The sequence below is a fragment of the Chinchilla lanigera genome, unplaced genomic scaffold, assembly GCF_000276665.1.
Source record: "Chinchilla lanigera isolate Chin_1 unplaced genomic scaffold, ChiLan1.0 scaffold00046, whole genome shotgun sequence".
Classification (NCBI taxonomy): Eukaryota; Metazoa; Chordata; class Mammalia; order Rodentia; family Chinchillidae; genus Chinchilla; species Chinchilla lanigera.
In genome coordinates this window covers 17,605,534-17,629,770 of record NW_004955447.1, presented here as the reverse complement: position 1 = coordinate 17,629,770, position 24,237 = coordinate 17,605,534, and the positions used below count along the sequence as shown (strand labels likewise).

Sequence of the window (24,237 nt, the reverse complement as noted above, 5' to 3'; positions counted from 1 at the left end):
ACTTCACAATATCCTTTTGCTTTCTCTGGCATTCTTTCTCTGCTGTGTTCTCCAGTTTCCCAAGACTTGGGTGCTCGTCTTTTGCCCCCCAGCCTTGTCTCTACTATATCTGTCCTCACTCATCTCTGTCTTGTTCCCTATCCCTCTTAAATCCCCCCCCCCAGGTAAAATCACTCTACTAAGGGGAAAAGCATTGCATACACATTCCTGGTATATATTGGATTCTGTCATATTACTGTAGAACTTGCTCTTAAGGTTAAAGGTATTAGGTCAATAACTATAACAGTTTGTCAGTAGCTAGGCTATGCTTGTTACTATTGTTATTACTAACTGTACCACTTTAGCCAGAATGTTATACCTGTTATCACCAATTTTTCTCCCTTGTAGGACAACACTGTGGTTATCTGGGGTCATAACCATAATGGTAGTTCAGTACCAAAGGATGTGGTGCTGAGCCCAAGAACAACTTCTCATCCTTAATAAATTGGGAAGGTAGGTTCTTGGAATATACGCAAAGACCAAGAACCACCTACACCTAAAAGACATCCCTGAGGAATAGACATTTCCTGATAACCCATAAAGGAAAGCCCATCAGAATCACAGCAGAATTCTCAACCCAAACCCTCAAATTAAGGAGAGCTTGGGGTGAGGTAGTCCAAGCCCTAAAAGAAAACAACCTCCAACCCAGGTTGATGCACCCTACAAAACTATCTTTCAAAATCAATGGAGAAATAACAAAGAATATGGCAAAGAACAACTGAAGAAATTCATGACTGCCAAACCAGTCCTACAAAATTCTCTGAAGAATATTTTAGAAAGATAAAATGAAGACCACAATTACAAGAACACCAAGGGAAAAAAGCCACCAGGCAGGACAAGCAATTAAACAGAGGAAAAGGACAGGGAACCAACTACAGAAAAATAATATGAGAAGGATAAACCAATATATATCAGTTATAGCCATCAATGTAAATGGTCTCAATTCACCACTCAAAAGAAACAGACTGCAGAATGTATCAAGAAGCAAGATCCAACAATATGCCGCATACAACAAACACATTTAATTAAAAAAAAATCATAGAGTGAAAGTCAAAGGATGGAAAACAATACTCCATCAACAGGAACTCAGAAAAAAGAAGGGGTAGCTATTCTATTTTCAGACAATGCCAACTTCAAGCCAAGACTATTCAAAAGAAACAAGGGTCACTACATATTTGTTGAGGGAAAACTCCAAGAAAAAGAGATAACAATCATAAATATATATGTACCAGATATCAGCACACCCAACTATATAAAACAAATATTAATGGACATGAAAAATCAAATAGGCACTAACAGACTTGTAATGGGGGCTCTTAATACCCTACTGACACAAACAGATAGATCAACTATACAAAAATTTAAAAAACTTAACTAAACTAAACCAAACCTGTGAAAAAATGGAGTTGGTAGATGTCTATGGAGTGATCCATCCCACATCAGAATATACATTCTTCTCATCTGCACATGGGACATTCTCCAAAATAGACCACACACTAGCTCATAGAATATCCTTAATTAAATGCAGAGGAATTAAAATTATTCCATGCATATTATCTGATCATAGTGCAGTGAAAATGGAAATCAATGGCAAAAGTAAATAAGGAAACTACATAAACACATGGAAATTAAATAACAGTCTCCTGAACAACCAATGGGTCACAGAGGAAATTAAAGAATATCTATAATTAAATGATAATGCCAACACAAAATACCAGAACCTATGGCATGCAATGAAAGTAGTCATATGAGGGAAATTTATGGTGATGAATTCTCACATCAAGAAAACAGAACAAGCTCAAATAAACAACTTAATGTTGAACCTCAAACTTCTCCAAAAAGAAGAACAAATCAACCCAAAGCTTGTAAGATATAGAAAATTATAAAGATAAGAGCAAAAATTAATGCAGTTAAGATTAAAAAAAATACAAAGAATCAATGAATTGAAGAGTTGGTTCTTTGAAAGGTTAAATAAAATTGATAAATCCTTAGCCAACCTTATCAAAAAGAGGAAAGACTCAAATTGATGCAATTAGACATGAAAAGGGTGAAATCACAACAGATCCTGTGAAAGTCCAGAAGATCATCAATACCTACTTGGAGAATCAGTACTCTAAGAAGATGTAAAACACAGAAGAGATGGACAGAGTCTTAGATACATGAGATTTAAAAAAATATATCCAGAAGATACAAAAATTCTAAATAACCCAATATCAGTTCGTGCAATTGAAAATGTAATTTAAAGTTTATCAACAAAGAAAAGTCCACATCCTCATGGATTCACTGTTGAATACCAGAAGAAATTTAGAGAAAATCTAATGCCACTAATGCTTAAAAGTTTTAATGAAGTTGAGAGGGAAGCAACATTTTTAAAATCATTCTTGGAAGCAAGTATTACCCTAGTAGCAAAATCAGAGAAGGACCCAATGAAAAAAGAAAACTACAGGCCAACCTCCCTAACAAACATAGACAGAAGATATCAGGGTATCCACAATAAGATACTGGCAAACAGAATGTAGGAAATCATCGAGAAGATTATACACTATGACCAAGTAGGATTCGTTGAAGGAATGCAGGGGTGATTCAACATATGCAAATCAATACACAGAATATATCATATCAATAGAGCCAAAGAAAAAATTACAAGGTCATCTCAACAGACACAGAAAAAGCATTTCACAAAGTCCAACACCCCTTTATGACAAAAACCCTACCGAAATTGGAATAGATGGTCTTTTTCTCAATCTGATAAAAGTCATCTATGTCAAACTAATAGCCAACATCACATTAAATAGTGAAAAACTGAAAGCTTTTATTATAAAGTCAGGAACAAGACAAGGATGTCCACTCTCACCACTCCTATTCAATATAGTTCTGAAAACATTAGCCAGAGCAATTAGACAAGAGAAAGAAATAAAAGGAATAAGGATAGGAAAGGAAGAAGTTAAAATTATCATTATTTGCAGATCACATGATACTCGACATAGAAGACCCCAAAAACTACATCAAGACTTGTAGGTTTTATAACCAAATTAGGTAGTGTAGCTGGATACAAAGTCAACACTCAAAAATCAGTATCATTCCTGTACACAAACAACAAACTTAATGAGAAATTAGGGATACCTCACCCTTTAAAATAGCATCCAAAAATGAAATACTTTAGGAATCAATCTAACCAAAGTAAAAGATCTACACCCTGAAAACTACTCTGATAAAGGAGAGTGAAAAGGACCTCAGAAAATGGAAAGATATCCCTTGCTCATGGATAGGAAAACATCAACATAGTCAAAATTGCCTATAGTCTCAAAATTGTTATATAGAGTTCATGTAATTCCAAACAAAATACCATTAGCATACCTCACAGAACTAAAGAAAACAATCCTAAAATTCATTTGGAACCAGAAGAGACCTAGAATAGGAAAAACAGTTCTGGGCAACAAAGGCAAGGCAGGGTGTATCAGAATCCCTGATTTGAAATTATACTACAAAGCTACTGTGATAAAAACAGCATGATACTAGCAAAAGGACAGACTAAGGATCAGTGGAACAGATTAGAAGATGTAGAAAAAACTGCAAACACACTCAGCCACCTTATCTTTGACAAAGGAGCCAAATACTTTCAGTGGAAGGAAGATAGCCTCTTTAATAAATGGTGCTGGAAAAACTGGCTTTCTACATGTCTAAGACTAAAACTAGACCCATGTCCATCACCATGCACTAAGCTAAGTATTAAAACATAAAATCTAAATCTGCTGGAAAAGAGAATAGGCAGAACGCTTAAAGACACAGGTGTAGGTAAAGATTTCATGAGCAAAACCCGACCCCACAGGAAGTATCAAAGGGAACCAACAACTGGGATCTCATCCTATTAAAAAGCTCTTGCACATCAAAATAAATCATGAACAGAGTGAAAAGACAACCAACAGAGTAGGAAAAATTTTAGCCAGCTGTCTCTCAGACAAAGGCCTTATACCTAGAACATATAAAGAACTGAAAAAAAAATCATGCACTCCAAATTCAAAGACTTAATCCAAAAATGGGCATCTGAGATTAACACACACTTCTCAGGTGAAGAAATACAAATGGCAAATAAATATATGAAAAAATGTTCCACATCACTGGTCATTTGAGGGATGCAAATTAAAACAAGGCTAAGATTCCATCTCACCCCAGAAAGAATGGCTATCATCAAGAATCAACCAATAACAAATTCTGGAGGGGCTGTGGGGGAAAAGGAACCTTTGTCTACTGTTTGTGGGAGTGCAGACTATTCCAACCACTATGGAGATCAGTGTGGAGATTCCTCAAAACTAGGATTGGAGATCCCAGCCAACCCAGCTATTGCCCCTCTGTGTATCTTCCCAGAAGAATATAAACATCACACCACAGTGACATATGCGCACCCATGCTCATAGCAGCACAATTTATAGAAGCTGAACCTTGGAATAAACCCAAATGCCCATCAACCAAGGAATGGATAAAAAAAAGAAGTGGCATTTTTATACAAGAGTGCTGGGCAGCCATAAGGAAGGATAAACTTGAGACACTTCTAGGTAAATGATGCACCTTGTGGCTGCACTCTTAAGTGAAATAAATAGGACACACGTGTCACTACTGCATCGTCTCCCTGGTGTGAGAAACTGGTGTGTGAAAGAGTAAACGAGCACCAAGATGTACAATGGATATTGTGAAACAGGAAGAAACTGCTCAACAGAGACGAACTAGGGAGGGGGAAGGGGACAGGAGAAAAATGAAAAAATGATTTAAGAAAAATAAAATGGAAAGAAAGCTTTGTAAACAGGGAGTGGAAGCAAGGCTGAAGAGGGGAGGGGACTGGGAAGAAAAGGAGGAATTAAAATGCACCATAGACAGGTACAAATTCCCTGTGATGAATATGATCTTTATGTACATCTAAATTATAGCAATAAGCTGAACTTTTTAAAAGAGATTCACGTGAAGCAGAAGGGCTTCTTTATGAAAGTGGACTTGACCTCACCTCTGCTGAAAGGCGTGGGGCCAGACAATGCAACGGTCAGAGACAACGAGAGGAAGGCAGGTACGTTACTCAAAGTCTCTGCAGGAAACAGCCGGCACACTCACGCGAGGCAATTTTAGGTAATTTTATAACTTACAATCTACAGCACTGTATACTTATAAAACTGTGGGCAGGGGTTAAGGAAAGTAGCAGTACTGGGCTAGCAATAGGCCAGGCCTAAGCCTGAAGAGATAACAGATGAAAAAGTATCCAAAACACTGAACGAGGAGGTCAGTGGACGTGGTATCCTCCTCCTCCTGCTGAGCTCTACAGTGGGTGCCTCCCATTAGCCAATCCCAAGCAGGGGCCACCGGGCCAGGGAGCCCACTGGTGCGGTCTGTACAGGATGACAGGCGCCTTCCCATCCCCATCCCCATCCCCACCCCCACCCCCACCCCCACCCCAGCACAAGGCTGGGGGAAGAAGCAGCACAAAAGAAGGATAAAGCACAATGAACAGGGACTAAAGCATGTCAGAGGCAAGAAAGCTAGCCTACGCCTTAATTTTTCAATCTACCGTATTAATTTGCTCTCCCTAAAGTCCAGTGAATAGCACTTAACAATGCTGGAAGGACATTATAGCTCTGTAAACACGCTCAGTGAGGCAGGGAAGTGAGGGACAGATGAAAAAGTTAGCCATGGGTCAGGGAATGGAAAGGTGCTTATATAAAACATTTTCAACGTGAAAAATGGCCAGACAGAAAATACAGATTACATGCAAGTTTATGAAACTGCTGAAACTGAATGCCTAGCACATGTTGAGAGGCAAGCTGTAGAAAGCTGCTGATATTGTTTTAATGGGCATGAACTCAAACTTAATAGAACATGACTGCCGCAAAGTCCAAGAGAAGTATCTTCCAGTTGTATAGCTCTCTGTCGTGCAGCACTATGTACCTGAGAGTAGCCACCACTTAAATACGTATCCTTCACGTGCATGCTCTTGTCATGGTGCAAAATAGGCACGTACTCCTGATAGAGCAGTCTACGCCCCAAGGTGGAGACCCAAGCCTAACAGCGGATTCAGAAGCACTGTGCACACTGTAATACTTTCCTATGGACTGTCAGCCTGTCCTCCCAAGTACTTGTGATAACCCTATCATCATCTGCAAATGGGTATAAACTCCTATTCCTTGCAAGCTACCATTTTCCTCCAGCATGAGCTCTAGAAGTAACAGATTTCCCAGTGCTGCATAGCCCTTCCTCCATCTTGGGCTAACTTCCTTCTAGAGAGCTTAAAGATCTTGGAGTCCAGTCTTGCCCGGAGCATTTTTTGAAGTCCTCACAGGAATGACATGAACAAGGGATTCCATGGCGAAACAAACTGGGAAATTAACGGCTGATATCCATCAGGTTAACTAAGCTGTCCTTAAAGATGGCCTTTTGAGAGCTTTTAATACCAACTGTGAATAGTGAGTATACTAAAGAAAATCATGGTACACAAAGATTTTCAAATTTCTTGGCTAAAGAATGTCTTTTTTCAGCAAGAACCTTTCAGGACAGGTCTGCTTCTGAATACACTTTGGAATCTCAATTACAAAAGAAGAAACAGAGGTATTAAGAAGTGAAATATCTCGCCCAAGGCTTCACAACTGGGTATGGCTTTCTCCTAATTCTAGTAACACTAAGACTTAGAGTTGACTTTTTATATAACCTTAATTTGTAGACTTCAGTCATTTCACCTGGATTTCTACAGGCCACAGAACACTACGATTTTGCTTTTTGTTAATATGGTGTCTGTCCTCACTGACCATCAGTCCCCGATTCCCAGTTTAACCGCATTTCTCAGGACTTTACCTGACTCTAAGCTATCTTGGTTTTTGAGGAACAAGGCCAGGAACAGCACGCACATCTTGGATGGGAACACAGGATGGCTCAGTGCGGTTTCCGCCTGGGGGCTTGCATCCTTCCCCAGACACGAGCTCCTCGGCCCTCTGGGCTGCAGGAGCTGTGTGCTCACTGTGCTCCCCGGGCTGCACCGACAGCTTAGCGCACATCACCTTCGGGGTCAGGGGCTTGCGCTTCCTCTTCTTCCCCCGATTCGGCTGGAGATGACCTTATCCCATCTCACATCTCGTGCAATGTCCAGCCTCCCTGTAACTCTAGTTTCCAAAAACCTTGCACTTGTTTTGATGAGCTAACATTTTAAAAGTTTATTCTGTAATTATTATGCTGGTCTTGCCCCAAAGAAAATACATTCGCTACGTTTCCGTAGCATATGCAAGATCTTCCTGCTGTCTGTACCTGACAGCTGACTTTATTTACTGATTGATTTTTGGTAGCGGGAATCAAACTCAGGACCTTGCGCTTGCAGGCAGGCGCTTATGCCGCTGAGCTAAATCTCCAGCCCTGACAGTTTAACTTTAAAATTACTACAAACCTTTACAGTTAACTTTCTTGAAATTACTTGAAGCTATTCTCTGTGAAGTCTTTTTGGGGGCCATGTGCTGCTCTCTGGGCATGACAGAAATTTATATCCAATTAGAAAATTGCCTATAAAATGAATGATAGCTTCTACACAGCAGCAAAGACACTGGAAATGAAAAGAACAGTCAAGGACACAGGTTTGTGTTCTCAGAGGCAGACACCCTGACTTCTCTCCGTCAAGGCTGACCGGGGAGTCCAGCCGCTCCTCACGCTACAGCAATGAGGACAAAACATTCTTAGCAGCAATCCCTGTCCTTGTGGGGAACTTGTCCTCAAACTAGACCCCACCGCAGTACATGAAACAGCTCTGGCCTCACAGTAGATGCTCAAGAAACAAGTTTTAAAGGAATACATTATTACGTAAAGGAATGAACAAAGAAACAACATCGAAAAGAAGCCTCCTGGGCATGGTATTGGTCCCAGCTTTCAACCAGAAAGTTCTGACTCCTTTTGCTCCTTTTCCTATTCTTTGGGATCCCGCCCCTCCAACATATGTTTTTATACTGAGGACATTCCTCAGATCCCAACTACAGCAGGGGGTAGTCTAGTCAGCCATGCTCTTAGAATAATGAAAATTTAAAATTTCTGCACCTCTTTCTTCCAAGAAGAGTTAACGTCATAAAAGCACTAATAGCAAACCTTGCAAAACGCCGTCAGGAAATAAAGATTTCTGAAGAGTACCTTGAAAAAGCAATCAGGTCAAACCCTGTTGTAGAGCATTAAATGTGTCTGATTTCATATTTTACATTTGGACTCTAATCAACAGCCAAAAAGACAGCAGAATACTACTTTGCCAATTCTGGGAACAACTGTCACTATTCTGTATCTATTTCTACGAGGATAATGTTATGGGTCTGTGCTCACAATAAAACCTTCATCCTAAATCTTTGCGCACCTTATGAATTTCACTCTAAGCTTTTTCCCCAAAGAAGTCACTCAGGTTCCTTTCATACTGAAAGTAAATAGCTCCAGCCTTCCACAGCTGCAGAGGTTTACCGTCCTGAGAGATTTTCTATGTTACAATTCATGCTTCCAATCAAAACAGTGAGAGAGCTGACATGATTTACTGAGAAGGATTTGACTAGAGACCAGCACACTACTGAGCAAATGCAACTACGGGAATTTTTAATATGCAATAGTTTCTCTGTTCAAAACAAAAACAAGCCAGAAACAATTTCCTGCACCACAGCTAAGTGGAATGGAAGCTTGTTTTTAAGGCTTCTTGCGCACTGTGTACGTTTCAGGGAAGTAGCCTTCACCTATGAGGCACTGGTTCCTTAAATAACTTCGTCCTTCACATTTCAAATGGAAACCAGCTGTCCTTCCAAAGAATACCTATCTGGGAGGTCAGGCAGGGCTGGAAGACACCCCACTGAACCACTGTGAAACGCTTCAAACCTTCTGCTCTGGGTGAATGTTTGGTCTGCAGTGAACTGTCAATGACAACCTAAGACCTGGAATTTAATTCCTTGATGCTTTCATAATATTATTATTTCTTCCTCTCTAGGGGTATAAATAAGCAAATACCGTACTATGCATTAGAGGCTGAGATGGACACTGATTTGAGGGGAGAGAGAAAGATTCTGGGAAAACAAATCTGGGATTTTCCACTGCGAATTAGTAATTGTGAAAAGCCAGTTTTAGACTTTTTCTTTTTAATGGCTTAATTCCTTCTCTGGAATAATTTGAGAACACTTCATTCTCTGCTTACTGCCCAGAAATTTCTAAAAACAACAGTTAAAAAGATCCTGGCAGAAGTCAAAGGGTCAATGGACCCTAAATAGCTTTCAGGTTCAAGTATGCAACATCAACAAGAAAAGCCCAGCCCTGTTATCACCCGTCACCCTGACAAGAGGTTCTAAGTCGTAAAATCGAACGACTGTATCTTTCGTCCTCTGAACTGCCTAACTTACAAATCTCAGGGGGGATTTGAAATTCAGAATGGCTGTACGTCTTATTAGCATAAACACACACAGAGAGACATGCGTACACACACACACACACACACACACACACACACACACGGAGAGGCAGGGAGGGAGGTGGGTGCAGAGACCGCTCTGCACTGCGGGTCCAGTGGGCGGCTTCGCTGCGAGCGCTCCACGCATGCACAGGAGCCTGGCCTTTCGCCTGTCTGCGGCCTCTCTCATGGGATTCTGGATGCAGCTCCTCTAACACAAGACTTGAGAAAACAACCTTATCTCGCTTTCCTTCCTTTACTCATGCAGTGCAAACTCTGTGCTCCGCACCCCTTTCCCTTTCTTAGCACTTTAGGAGATGAAGATGCACCTTTCTGGTATGGCTCACAAGCTCGTTCCAGCCAGCCTGCAAAAAAATACATCTGTGCTTATGGAGCTCATTGACGTCTTATTAACTTTGCTCAGGCTCTCTCCTCTACCTTCCTCCCCTCCCTTTTTGTCAAGAGAGAGAAAGCTAATGAAAACCATGTTTGTGTGCTCAAAGGCACAGAGGAAATTCATTACTCTGAGGAATAGCACACTCCACAAGTGAAATGAAAGTAATCTTATTTATGACAGGAAGGGGCCCTCGCTGGTCTGAACCGCGCCACACTGCGACTGTCGCAGAGGAGAGGAGCTGCGGAGCTCCCGCCCCAGTTCCCCATGGCGGCCTCGCTGACAGCACACACATTGTACTCCGATGTTCGGAGGCTGCCGGGAACTCCAGAAAAACGGCCATCGCTTGGAGACGAGGAAAGCAAGCCCATTTAGCATGGATCATTCTTCCTTCACTTTCCAGTACCTTCCCGGGACTCCCTTTTAGTACACTGCAGAAGGACACCACGTCAAATCATTAGTCCACATTGATCCAGTACTACCCTGTAAATACAGCTGGGCTCCTTTCCTGGCCTTAATTTACTTCTTAGATGGAATTTCCCTGCAAATTCATGGGCTATTTCCTGTGCAGAGCAGTAACAGAACTCCCTAAGTAGCTCCTTTTCGTTGTAAACGTCCACTTGTGCCCTTGTACACAATCCTCCTTTTCCTTTTTAAAACTGCAACAACTGCAAGGATGTTTTCCCTTTTACTATTTGGGATTTTTTTTAGTGGCTTTTTCCATCGTTTTAGTTCATCAAAAAAAATCATTTAGCTCTTTTGTGCTAAAAGTCTGTTGGGCGGTCGCTTCGCCTTTTCTTCTAGACTACTCATGCGCACGTTATGGAACCCCAATCAGCATTATGTGAGTATTAGCAGGAATAAGACGACTTTGTGTTGTTTACAATACAGCTCTCAAAAATGAGGCTTGCTCCGGCAAATGTCTGCCATTATCAGGCCCAGCCCTCACTTCTACGTGAGGAAACAGCTCAAGGGCAGAAGCTAGATTACATCGTTTCCTTCTTATTTAAAAGAATATATATTTTCATATTCCAAGAAATCTCCCACGTTTACCACCGAAGAAAGAATACTACTGCTTGAATTCGATGCACCTGGGACTTTTATGTCCCCCTCTTCTCTTCCTTCAGCCTGAAAAGGGTCACTACATGATATCTGGCATTCTGAAGTCACATACAAAGGTGGTATACCAGAGAGCCGCTGGCAGTTAAGCAGTTATCTATTTGGCCAACACATTTTTATTCGGCACTGAGGTGCCAGGCGTGGGCTCCACCCTGGAGAAGAGCAGACACACCGTCTCTACCACGTACAGGGAGGCGGGGACACCCTGCGCCGCGGTATGGCGCGGCAGGTGCCACAGTGCAGAAGCACGGGACTTGATGACAGAGGAGACTTCTTGCTGGACAAAAGGGACGGGGTCTGGAGAGTGGCAGTGGTGTTCAGGCAAAAGGAGGGACTTGCAGAAAGGTCTGGGGAAGAGGGGCTCACAGTTCTTATGAAGTTGAAGTCAGTAACCCACCTTGGGGGAGGTGAGAGAGACTACGGCACAGTCTGCTTCGTTATGGGCACGCTGTAACTCAGGGGCCCTTTCCTTGTCCTGACCCTGTTAACACTATGAGTGTGGTGTGTGGCTGTGTGTGGCTGTGTGTGACTCTGTGTGTGTGTGTGTGTGTGTGTGTTGTGTATGTGTGGCTATCCTTTCCTGCCATCCCACAGGACTCTCAGACTGACTTTGCAATACCCAAAGGTGATCCACTGACTCTGGGGAGCCCGTGAATTCAATCCGCGTGGCATTTCTCAAGCCCCTCGTAAGCCCAGCTCTCTGCTGTGCTGCCTCCATTACGAACAGGTCACACTGCCTGAGGCCTTCCCTGGGCTCTCCCTGAGGCCCACAAAGGATGGTCTACCCTCTCCTACAACTTCTTAACCCTTGCACAATGCCAGAACAGAGCAGGAGATCAACAAGGTATGTGTTGACTGAACACAGGAGTTTAATGAGATAAAGCTCAATTCTCAAAACATATTTAAATGCTTCTTTTACATAACAGTACCTTAGACAGCATGTTTTGAGGAAGATGGTAGCGGGACAATCAAAAATCGGTAGGGATCCTGAGGCTGTGGATCCTTAGGCGTTCCCTGTTGTTATGGCATCGCAAATAATTTTTGGCTCTGAGCATGTAGTAACCAGTAGAACATTTTACTGGTATAATAATGGCAGATGTTTTAAATAAAAAATAGAGATTACAAGCTAATGACCTAGTGAAATAACCCAAAAGTCAGCAAGTCAGGAGGGAGAGAAAGAGGAGCTACATTAAAATGTCCAGCTTTGTTATAGTGTCTGCTATTTGCTACCTCAGTTTCTCATTAAGCAATATGAACTACATTTAAGGTAACTCAAAAAGGTTAAGAGCATAAAATATATAAAAAGTACCCATACATTCCAGTGGGCAGGTCATAGGCCACGATGGATTTTATGCCTCTGATTCACCCTAGTTGGTCCTTCAACACCTATTATTCTTTCATCATTTGCTGGAGATACACTAGATGCCATACACTGGACTGTGTAATGGGAACCCAGGGTGAGGAAGACGACAGCTCTTTCCTGAAGGAACTTGCAGTAAGGGATTTAAAAAGTGAGGTAAAAAATTACACCTAACCTAACCACTGGAAGAAGCAGCAGAACAACAGCAGGCACCCTGGGGGAAGCCAGCTCTCTCGAGGGTGTGCCTTCAATCACCAGGCAGTTCAGATAAGACTCGGAAGACTGCTCAGCACGTGTCTCCTATCAGCATTAGAAAACCAGCTCAAGTAGAGTGCCCTCTAACCCTGGCTGTCTTCCAGGACGGCATCACAGCTCTGTGTGTATATTTTGTCTTTGAAAATTGAGTGTATCTGAGGAGGAGAGGAATGGAGAGCTAAACGACGACGTTCAGAAGTCTCGTCTTCCTTCTGCAGTAACTTGTTTGGACCACAAAGAGGCACTCTGGATTAAAGAATGAAGCATCTCTCTGTAACTGTGCTCTGTCAGGGTCTTACAAAGAGCAAAAGGCATTTGTCTCACATCAGAAGGCCAGCAGCTCTTGTAGGAAGACAGATGTTTGTCTGGCACAATGTACAGATGTTTTTGACCAAATTTCCAAAATAAATCTTATTTATGAAGGAAGAATTAATCAAAGGCAGAGACTGCTTCTTACTAGAGGGGTTTCTGGTGCTAAAAATAGCCATTTTCTCACCCGAGTCACCTGGGGAAATAAAATAAGCAAACAAAACTGAAACATTAAACAACAACAAGAAATAAAACCCCAAGCAGCTAAAACAAAGCCCTGGGAATGAGAACATTTTTGAGAAGAAATCATTGCTGGAAGCACCTCTGATAATATTCCCCTTGGTACTGTTTTTGGATGATCCTATTCAAATAGGAACTTTTCCTAACTTTCATGCTGAGCTAAACAATAATCTCATGTTTGTAACATTATAGTTAGTTGCCATGGAAATAAATCTGCTGTCACAAATTCAGTTTTTTGGTTAGCATTTTTGGATCATACAGGATCATAAAACAGAAAGAACGATAATCGTATCTCTTCTGTGCTAATGTTTTCTGCTTTTTTTAGGGCTCAAGTAGATTCAAAAAAACTGGACAAAATATAGTGTTATAATATTGTTTTTCAACAGTCAAAACTCCAGTGCTTCAAGATTTCTATCTAGCTATAATTCCTGAACTCTTCTTTAGCCATGCGTATTATAAATCTTCTTTGTACCAAACAAAATAAATGAATGATGCCAGACCAGAGTGAGAGGTCACTAGAAGATAAGTGAAAAGAAATATGTCTTTGTTTAGAAGTTTTCTTTTTAGATGGATTTTGTATGGATTTTTTTAAAAGTCTTTTAGAGGACTTGAAAAACCATGAATCCTTCCTAAGATTTCCCAAGTATTTCAGGACATTAAAAAATTAGCAAAATCTTATCCTCCCTTCTGCTCCTACCCATATCCCCACCCCTAAAAAAGAGAAAAAGCAAAAGTTCTTGCCATAATAATCATATTTGGGTGCGCACCACTGACTAATTATAACACAATAGGCTATTTTTTGTTTCCTAAAAATAAGGAGGGCAATTATCCAGGGGAGAGGGTGGTTATGCAATGGTACCACATGGACCACACTTCACCCACTAGAAATAAACATGGAAAACATTTCACTCACAGATGAAAAACGAGGAGGGGAAGGAGTAAAAACAACCTAAATGAAAACACACTGTGTGGAAGACTGAGGTAACGCACCCAGATTCCTGATGGTGATGGTGGCGATGCGACCTGGTTTCCATCTATGGTCAGCATGAAAGACGGGGCAGCAAGTGCTACGCGGGTTTTACAAACAAACAAAATCTGAGAGTACTTGACCAACTCTGCTTCAACATTAAACACTTCAGATTCTATCAGAATATGAGACTTAAAAATATCCAATATTATAAGATTAAGTTCTTCAAAAATTATTTTTGGGGAAAAGCGCTGAGCTATTTGTTGCAGTATGAAGATCACTGGGCTGGGAACTGGGAGACAGGACTGGACATCAGCTCCACAAACCATGAGTTGGGGGCCTGGGAGGGTCATTTTGTTGGCCTCAAGGTCTCTCACTTATCTATAAAAGCGGGGGACAGAGCCAGATGATTTCTAAGGCAGCTTTATCAGTCCAGGATTTTAGTTCTTACAACTAGACTCAGGGTTATCACGTACCAATGCTGGCTACACGTTGAAAGCTGGGAAAGATGTTAGCCAAAGGAAAATGTGAAAATAATTTCAAGAATAAACTTTGTATCACTGGACCTTTAAATTCAGTGATAGTCCCGGCACTGATGACCACATCAGTCTAAATTCCTCCCACATTTCTCTGGCCCCTACGGGCTCACACTTACAAGGGCAGGGCTCACTCCCTTGGCCACCTGCTCCTGGTTCTTACTTTAGCCGTTCGCTTGGTTTTCGGCTTCACCAAGAAGCAGCAGCATCAGACAGGCTTTCCAGGCACTCCCGCCTCCCACCCCGAAACTCTGCACCTGTGCTATCCATTCCTCTTTTCTTCCCGTTTCTGTGGATAAACTGCCTCTGCTACCCCCGAAACTTGGAGTCAAACCCTGTCACTTCTCGGCTCAAAACGGGGTATCCGCTTCTCACGCAGAGCCAAAGCCACAGTCCCTAGGAAGGCCAACCGTGTCCCACTTGAGCTCTGCCACCCTGTCCTCCGACTCCCCCGGCTCCCTCTGGTCCCCTGGCTGTGGTTCCCGGAGGAGACCTGGCGAGTCCCCATCCAAGGGCCTCACACTCGCTGTGCCCGAGCCTGAAAGCTCATCCCCTGGGACGGACGAAGCACCCGGCTCAGCTCTCCGCAGGCCTGTTCAAAACTCTCCTTCAAGGTGGCCCTGCTCACCACACCACACAGAACAGCACACCCGCCTCACTGCTTCCTCCCTGCTCCCTCCCCCCCGATCCGCTGCTCACCAAAGCAATGATCAGCGTGTGAGCTGCCATAGATTTGTGTGTTGTCTTCCCACGCCAGAACGTAAGCTCCATGAGGACGGAACGTCATTGATTGTATTCTCAAGGACTATAACGGACACTGATATTTACTGAATGACTAGTTAAGCTCTGTGACATTGTAAAGCATTTAAGAAAGGGTTGGTGACAATGTTATATTGTTACAGAATAAAACAAGCATTACCAATTATATCTATCACAAATTTATTTGTAGATTACTAAAATGGAAAAGAAAATCAGTAGTACATGCATACTAGGGAAAGGCCGATCTAAATCTTACACAACTCAGAGTTGTTTAAAATAAAACGCAATGCTCCTGACAAGCATTGATCCTGACGGCAGTAATCCAATGCTCTCACACTTCAGAGGCCAATTTCCTTCTGGTGATTTCTCACCAGTTCATCCTGAGTGGACAGAATCACTCAAGTCAGAGTGATTCATATTCAGTCAATCAATTTTCTGTCAGCAGGAAAACTCTGCTGGGCCCATACAGTGCAGTTTTCACGCTTGGAATTCCCTTTATTGTTAGGCATTTCTGGGAAAGAGACCCAGCGTCTCAATCTGGAGACCAAACTCAACCCTCCCAAAGGATGCTTAGGACATCTAAATTTAACAAAACTCATCTAGCCTGACCTGGTTCATTAAGAACAATGTAAGGCACGCACTTGTGCAGGATATGTCTTGGATGGCAGTGTCTGCTCCTGTTAGCCTTGACACTAAAGAATGGCTACAATTCGGTTTGTTGTAATACCCTCTCATGCAGTATGTACCCAAGGTATTAAGTTCTGCAGTCCTTAGAGCTGCAGAGGTCAGCACACATCCAATTTCTCTCTGGAAAGTAAAGTAATCTTCAATGTTGAAACGATTTTGGTAAGAAAGGTCTTCCTCTATCCAGAGGATGGGAATGAACGGCAGCAAGTTTCCTGGGATACAGTGTGACCCACAGTCACCAGGAGCCTTAATGAGGGTTACGACCTTTGACCTAGTAATTCCATTTCTAGGACTTTATCCTAAGGAAGTAATCAGAGATAAGGACAGAGATTTATGCACAAGGATGTTCAAAAGCTGGAAACAACTGAAATGTGCAAAAATAGAAAAATGCCTGAATAAATACTAGTAAATCTTAGGGTATAATGCAGCTATTAAAAATACAGTTTTGAAAATAACTAGCTTGGGATGTACCCCTGATATAAAGGTTAATTTGTATTTAAAGCCTTATTTATGTTACTATATGTATACTTTTACAAACACATTCCCATAAATTGATAGAAAATTACCAAAATAGAGTGATTCTCTGTAGGTAATGGGGTTAGAGTTGATTTAAAATCTTTACATTCATAATATTTTACCCATAGATATTGGTTGATTTGAACAATACTATTGTTCTGATTGGTCTGATTATAAAAAGGCCACATTACTTCATCAGTAAAAGAAGTAAAAATTCTTCTAGGATTTTTATTGGACTCAAAGGGCTGGTACAACATTGGCACTGGGTTAATGTGTGGCTGTATCAATATTGCTAAAATTTTCCTGTTCTTTTGTGCCCATCAGGTTAGTCAAAAAAAAAGTCCATTCCAAACAAGTAATATACAGTTAGTATCTGTGCTGGTCAGCTGCCCACCCCATCTTCCCAATGGCTTCTCTGGTGGCCGTTCACTGATTTAATTTAGATTAAGGATGGTAGGTCTTAGGTGACTGCTCTGCTTTGGATCTTAAGCAAGCTAATGATTATCACAAAGAACTAGCAGAGGAGGCCTAAGGTTCAGGCACAGAGAGCTCTGTCTGCGTTTCTGTTATTTGGCTCACCAAACTGCAAGAGTCTGGCGAGCCAGCAGGAAAGACTCCAAACAGAAAGGTCAGTGCCGGACTCCTGATCCAGCTGACCCCACCGTGGAGCCAAGAATTGCAGTGCAGTTTTCCCTCCCACGCTAAAACCATTAGCAGCCAGCTTGTCCTGGCTGATGCTTTTACAACTATTTTTGAATAGGTAATGGTTCTTCCGGTGCGCACGCCCTCTCATGACTTTTCTCCACTGGACAGGCCTTTCACGTGTCAGCACAGCACTGTACCTGCCAGCATTAACATGCATTAATCAGATGGTGTTCTCTTTCGCAGCAGACTGTGATCCCTGTGAAGGTCGCACGGCTTAGGGTAGACGTGAAAGCCAGTTTATACAACTCTGACGACTTGAGGGGTCACTTATTCAGAGTAACTTTATAACAGACAAACTATTCAGAGCCTTGCTCAGTGGCTTTTTAGAAAGAGTTTTCAGACACCTTCAGAAGGACAGTTAGAGAGAAAGGCAGGACTGTCAGTACTGTCTTCTGCCAGTCACCAAATACTGATGATTCATATAGCCCTGGCAGGCTGTGGGTATACACCAGCGGCACAGCGTTCACCCAGAACGGGTGGTATTCTGGCTCAATCGCCAGTACTGCATAAAAATAAAACAAAAATCAAACACCAAGATCTAGTGTTTGTATTTTCCAGTCCACCTCCATAGCAGCATGCCTAGAACAGGCTTTCCTCAGAGATGATTCCAGGTCTCAGAGGCTAGAACCTGCTCTCCAGAGCACTTGCCCCCTTGTCTTGGGCACACAGGTGGCCCACATTTCCCAGCCTCCCCTGCAGGCAGGCAGGGTCACGTGACTGACTGAGCACAGGGCCACAAACATGGCCCCGCCGGTACATGAAGACCTCCTGTGTGCAGGGGTAGGGGCCGTGCACTAAGGAAGAGGGGCTGGGTGTGCGGGGTACACACGGACAAGAGCCCTCTGTTGGGAATATCATGTGGAGGGTCCTAATGCCAGGGGGAGGAGGCTTGGTTTAGCTCAAGTCAAAGTTCTTTCCCAGATATTCCCCTTTCCAGAATTGCTGTTACAAGCACCTCATCATTTCTCCCTACCTGATCCGAGCCAGTCTGTGATCAATTTTTTAAAGTCTGTAGTCTTTTAAAAATAACTTCTACCAAGACTAAGCATGTAGATCTCTTAGACAATGATACGCTAATAATGTGAAATTTTCAATAAAACAGAAACCCATTTTAGAATGACAGACATGAGCACAGGTCATTTAACTGATGATATCTGAGGTCAATTTTAAATGATATTGATTAGTTTCAAATGTCCTGTTGGTTTTCAGTGATAAAAAAGTTGTTTTTTTCTTTAAAATGATATCCTAAAACCCAAAATACTAAGCTTCCTGTTCCTGAATTCTTATAACAGAGAAAACATGTCTAACTATGATGATTTTTATAACAGCAACTTTCCACATATTTTATTCCTACAGGTTTAATTTAGAAGTAACAGCGATCACTAATTTTCTGTGAACTTGCAAATCATTTCCTGAACGGAAACATCCTGTATGTTATGAATTTTAAAAGACACAATGCTGTTCTCCTTTGAAGAGTTTACAGTCTACTGGGAGAGAGGGCAACACAAATAAATAAGAGCAATATGAGGCAGTATGAAGGAAGTCCTCCGGGACACATCGAGGGTGAAGGTGTTGGGAAAAGCTCCTTCGAGAAGGTGACATTTGAGATCTGTCAGGATTTGAGGATATGGGAGAGAGGACAGAAGGGGAGATGGGAGGGAAAAGCCTTTTGACTAGGTTTTTTTCCTACTGAATTTCTTTTACATACTTCAGCAAAATTCTGTTTTGCTCACAAAGTAAACAGCGCCGACAGATGAACGTGGTAGCTGCTCTTCTGCAGTGCTTCTAGCCTTGGCCCTGGAGGCCATCAGACAGAATCCAGGTGACGCTCGATGCGGACTAGTGCCGAGCCAGCAGATGGAAAGCATTACCAGGCCAGTTCTGCCCCAGTGACGGGGTGCCAGCATCCCCGTGTGAAAAACGAGGAGGGGTCACAGGTCCGTGTACTATGGAGCATGGCGGTTAGTGCCGTTGGGGATGCTCTCCAGTGATTTGTGTGGTAGTCAGGAACCCTTCTCTTACTACAATTCTTTGTTATTTAAACTTGGGAGTAGGAAAGACATTTTGTCTAGTAGGCTGGGAAAGAAGTCAGACTACAAAAGGATGTCAAGTACAAACTAATTATTGAGAGATGCACAGAAAAAGGAAGAAATACTGAAAAATATTGTTTTTCTTACCGGGAGACTGAACTTTTTAAAGTTGATAGTAATAAGAATTAAGAACAGAGTATCTTTCTATTCTTCTCGCCCCAAAAGTCAGCCTAGGAAATATGCCAGGGTCACTAAGGTCATTGGAGGCAGCAGGTCTAATAAACCTCTGGGTTTAATTATTTCTCCCCATTTTCTTGATTTTCAGGAAAATCCATAGCTCTATAGGTGCTTTTTTTTCTGTCTGGTAATTTGGAGGTCAGAAAATAAAGTAAAACTACGTACTTGGGGAAACTGTATAATAGAGAAGGGTTAGCCACTGGAGTTAGCAGGCCCAGCTCTCAGTCCCAACTCTGCGTGACCTTGGCAAGTTTAAATTTTTTCCTCATCTTTGGAGAGGGGATGAATTACTGCCAAACTATTTCACAGGATAATTCAGAGAACAGAATAGAAATGAGATAGTATGTACTTAAGAGACTGACTGATCAGCCGGGAATAATGCAAGAAGAGTTAAATTTCTCTTCTTGATGTTAAATAATAATTACAAACTGTATGTGTGCAGAGATCTTGACATTTTGATTCATTGTTTTATCCACAGTGCCTGGCAAACAGCCGAAGTGTGACAATTATTAATTGCATAAATGAATGAATGGGTCCAAAGTAAATCTTAGACGAAGCAATGCTCCTTAATGCTTTTTGATAACTACCTGAAAGGCTAAAGAAAGCCACCTTAAACTTCTCTAACACATCACAGGCAATTGATTCAATTTATGGTGCACGTTAACCATGTTGTATCTCCTGGGGACCTTTGTGCAGGGAGAGCTCAGTAAATATTAGAGTCGTGGGCACAGGGATCTAAGTGTAGAACCAGACTTTGGGGAGAAAAATCCTTTCCATTGGGACTACATCGAATTTGGAATTCCTGCTTTATTTCTCTACATCCAAGTCCTTCCTTCTGATTGGACTTTCCTCTCCAGCAGATAAACGTGTCTGAGGTGAGAATTTAAAATCTGCAACTGAATGTAACTCCAATTCAATAAATTCTTTTCTCCCGATTTTTATTTTTTATGAGTACATGTTTATCATACAGGCAACTGCGTGTCTCAGGGGGAGCGGTATGCGTGCACAGCCCGATTTAACTCTTGCTTTCAGTCCTCTTCCCTTTGGCCTCCTCCCTCCATCTTTTCATCCCCTCATTTGCGAAAGATGTATCTCCCTATTTCCTGTTACCTATCTTTTATTTTGCTCTTTATTTATATTTTTTAATTTCTCATATGAGAAAGCACATGACACTGAGGAATGTGTGTCTGGTTCATTTCACTTAATGACAAGGTGTGTCCATCTTCCTACAAATGACTCAAGTTTACCCTCCTTTATGGCAGAATAGTACTCCATTGTGTGGACATGCATTTTCTTTATCCATTCATCTGTCGATGGGTATATAGGCTGCTTACAAGATTTAGCTATTATGGGTTGTACTGCTATACACAAATATGGGTCTGCATGTATCACTGTAATATGATCCCTTTAACTCTTCTGGGAAGATACCTTGTCAGGGAATAGCTGGGTTAAATGGATCTCTTGACTCCAATGCTGCCCTTGGAATAATCAGGTCACCAGCTTCCAAAGGTACATCTTCCAGGAGGCACAGTCCTTACTTTGAGGGTGTAGTCTGGAGGGCAGCATTATTCCTCCTGCCCACTGCATGATCCCAAATTCCAACTGATCTTAGTTCCCTTTGTTCTTTGGCTGCTACAAAGCCCTGTGCCGAATCTAGACCAATCTCAACCTCAACAGCCTAGGACGTTAGGGCTTTTATCTTAATATTATAATTACATTTAATGGTTTTTTAATCATACATTTAGCCTCGTATTATTTTCTATTTTTATTTTCTTTGTGCCCTGGCCTGATCACTCTATTATAGCACGTCTGTCCATAAACCGCTCTGGATATCTTTCGGTATGGGGTATAGTACCAATAAGCCTAACTGCAGGAGGGTTCCCAAGTGGACAGAAGATGGCCAGCAGCTGAGTGAGCTCCGGCACCGTGGCTGTGGCACACTCTACAACGCCACGTGACCCTGCGTCATTCAAGGGACAACTTCATCCCGGTGCTGGGAATGTCTCCCGGGCGGGAGGCTGTGTGTGGGCGGGAACCCTCCTCGGTGGAAACGCGGCGTTCCAGAGACACTGAGATTCCAATCAGTCCGAGGTTCGCTTGGAATATAAATTCCACAGCTGGCACCGCCTTCCTCTTGGGCATCCGGAACCAGCCGCCAAGGAGAACCTGCAGTCTCAGTGGGTCTGCTTCCACTAAACCCTTGTGGTTGTGGTTCCAAAGCCTGACGCAAGTCTCAGCTATCACAAAACAGGGAGAACACTTGAAGACTTGTTTGCTCCCTCAATTTGAAGGATTCTAAGCTAAATTTTGGCCCCAGGAAAGTCTTCTAAGAGGTGATGACTGGCTTGATCTTTTTTTCTTTAGCATAAATTGGATAAAAAATGCTGAAACCTAAAGCTTTTCATCTAGCTTGTTTCAAGTAAGAGATAGTAGATTAAAGCTATTTATTTATTATTTATTTTTGGACACATATTAAGTGTACAGACGAATGGGCTTCACCGGGACACTTCCACTGTGCTGATGTGCACGCTCACGTCCGCCTTCTCCAGTCTTTGCACCCTCCCTTCCACGCTCTTGTGCCCAGCTTCCCCTGTCTCCCACCCACGTCCCTCACCCGGCCCACAGCAAGCCCCCTTCTACTGCTGGGTCATTGTTTTTAAAGTTTCCACATACAAAAGAAAACGCAATACCTGTCCTCTTGTGTCTGGTTAAAATGCTACAGTCCACCTAGAGGAAGAAACTGAGGTCGGGGGAGGGGAAGAAGGCTCAGGGAAAGTGACAGGAAGGAGGCGACACTAAACAGCTGATGAACAAACGGCTAAACGAGTGAACAGCAGGCTAAGTCACTCGTTCTTTCTAGATGCTTGCTTTGGTCTGGTTTGAAAACTGACTATGTAATATAAAATTGGGACTTCTAACTTCTGCTGAAAGTAAAAAACAATAAATCAAAACATTCCATGGTTTTTCCAGTAATCATTGGTAGTATTTTTATTTAAAGGTTATTTTTTAATACCTTTAGTCACTTCATTTGGCTTCAGCCACCCCAAATAAGGATTTTAGTGGACCCATGGGATGTTACTGTGAAAGAGGTCCGCTGTCCCTTTAACGCAGCCCTGTCACCAGCTCAGTAATCCCACACTGGCCAGATTATCCCAGGGCCCACTCCATTTGAGGAGGGCAGTGCTTGGTAACGAGGGGACACGGATGCGGTTTCTAAACTGTTCTCCCAGCCCTAGAGCACCAGCTTGGACTCTGTGTGCACTCACCGCGCCTTCTCTGCTCCTGGCTGCAGAGGGCCCTGGGATTAATCCCACCTGTGAGCATCTCCGCCGCCCTGCTGTGTGGCTCTGCGGAAAGCTCCTATTACTGCAGCCCCGAATAGAAGGAACGGGCACGAAGAGAAGAGGGGGACAGAAGGCAGGGGAAAGTGGCTGAGCCCTTCTGGGTGGCCACCTCTTACATAGAAGTCTACACTTGCTCATATAAATACCACACTCAGTCTGTCCAACTCTCAAATCATATTTATACACTTAAACTGTCTTTATTTCCAAACTGTGGATGAGGCACAGATGGCGATATCCATCTTATAACAAAATGAGAAAAATCAACACTAAACACATTTTTGTTAATCCATAAAAACTTTTTTAGTTTAATTGATACCAAATAACATAGACTTTTCCAAACCAAGAAATACATAAAAGAAAACTGAATATTCTCTGTGCCGCTGATGGAGAATGCCTAGCAAGTACAATTTAAAGATTACCCTCACATATTAGGTAGGCAGCTCTTCTCAATTTCCACCATTTTAGTGGAAGCACAGATTTTCACTGCCAAAGCAGCCTTTTTTTTTACTTTTATCCATTCTCAGTATACGCTATCACGATACCACCAATATCCAAAGGCAGAATATCTGTATTATAAATATTAAATATTCAAGCTTAAAAAAAGATACAAGCAGCTACTGAGCTCATCAGGAAAAGAAGCCCACACTGCGGCCTCCTTGAAGACAAGAGCCCTTCCTCAGTCACGTCTGGTGGCACGTGTGGTAGGCGGCTGGGCACCTCAGTGGACGCAGGACATTTTAGTGGAGGTGTATCTCGGACCTGACGGCTTGAGTTCATAAATAAAGTTTGCTAAAAGCTAACTTTTGTAATAGATGTATAAATAACACATTTTATACAAGTTGTCAAAAATCCTTTTACTTAGATTGATTATATTCTTAAAATCTAGTTAATGTGAATAAAATAAAGTTTTTCATTTTCTTCTTCCTTCTTCAGAAAAATTCCATAAAAGTTTCCAAAAAAGTACACTGTCATCATCAGAAACAAAAATTCTCCTGTTGAATTGTTGTTACAAAGGATCTTTTTCACATACTGTTTAAGTAGGCCCCCAATTCCCCTCAGAGATACAGGAGAAGTCTCTGCTTTCAGGAATGGAATATTCCAGTTATAAGGGCCTTATAAGAACACCCAACCCAAGTCCTTTACTTGTGGAAAAGGAACACTTGCTCTGACTGCATTACTCATTAGAGGCACAAATCTCTACAAGGGTGACAGTATCACTGTGTTTTTTGGGGCTGGGGATTTAGCTCAGCGGCAAAAGCGCCTGCCTGGCAAGCGCAAGGTCGTGAGTTTGGTTCCCGGTACCGGAGAAAAACCAAAAAAAA

At 42.2% G+C, this 24,237-nt stretch overlaps 1 protein-coding gene and 1 pseudogene across 2 annotated transcripts in view; one reads left to right on the top strand and one right to left on the bottom strand.

The window, feature by feature from the left end:
* The window catches only part of Scfd2 (sec1 family domain containing 2), a 406,746-nt gene that overhangs the window by 118,965 nt on the left and 263,544 nt on the right, over positions 1–24,237 (bottom strand). The window lies entirely within an intron of this gene.
* The window catches only part of LOC102025410, a 9,523-nt pseudogene continuing 4,422 nt past the window's right edge, over positions 19,137–24,237 (top strand).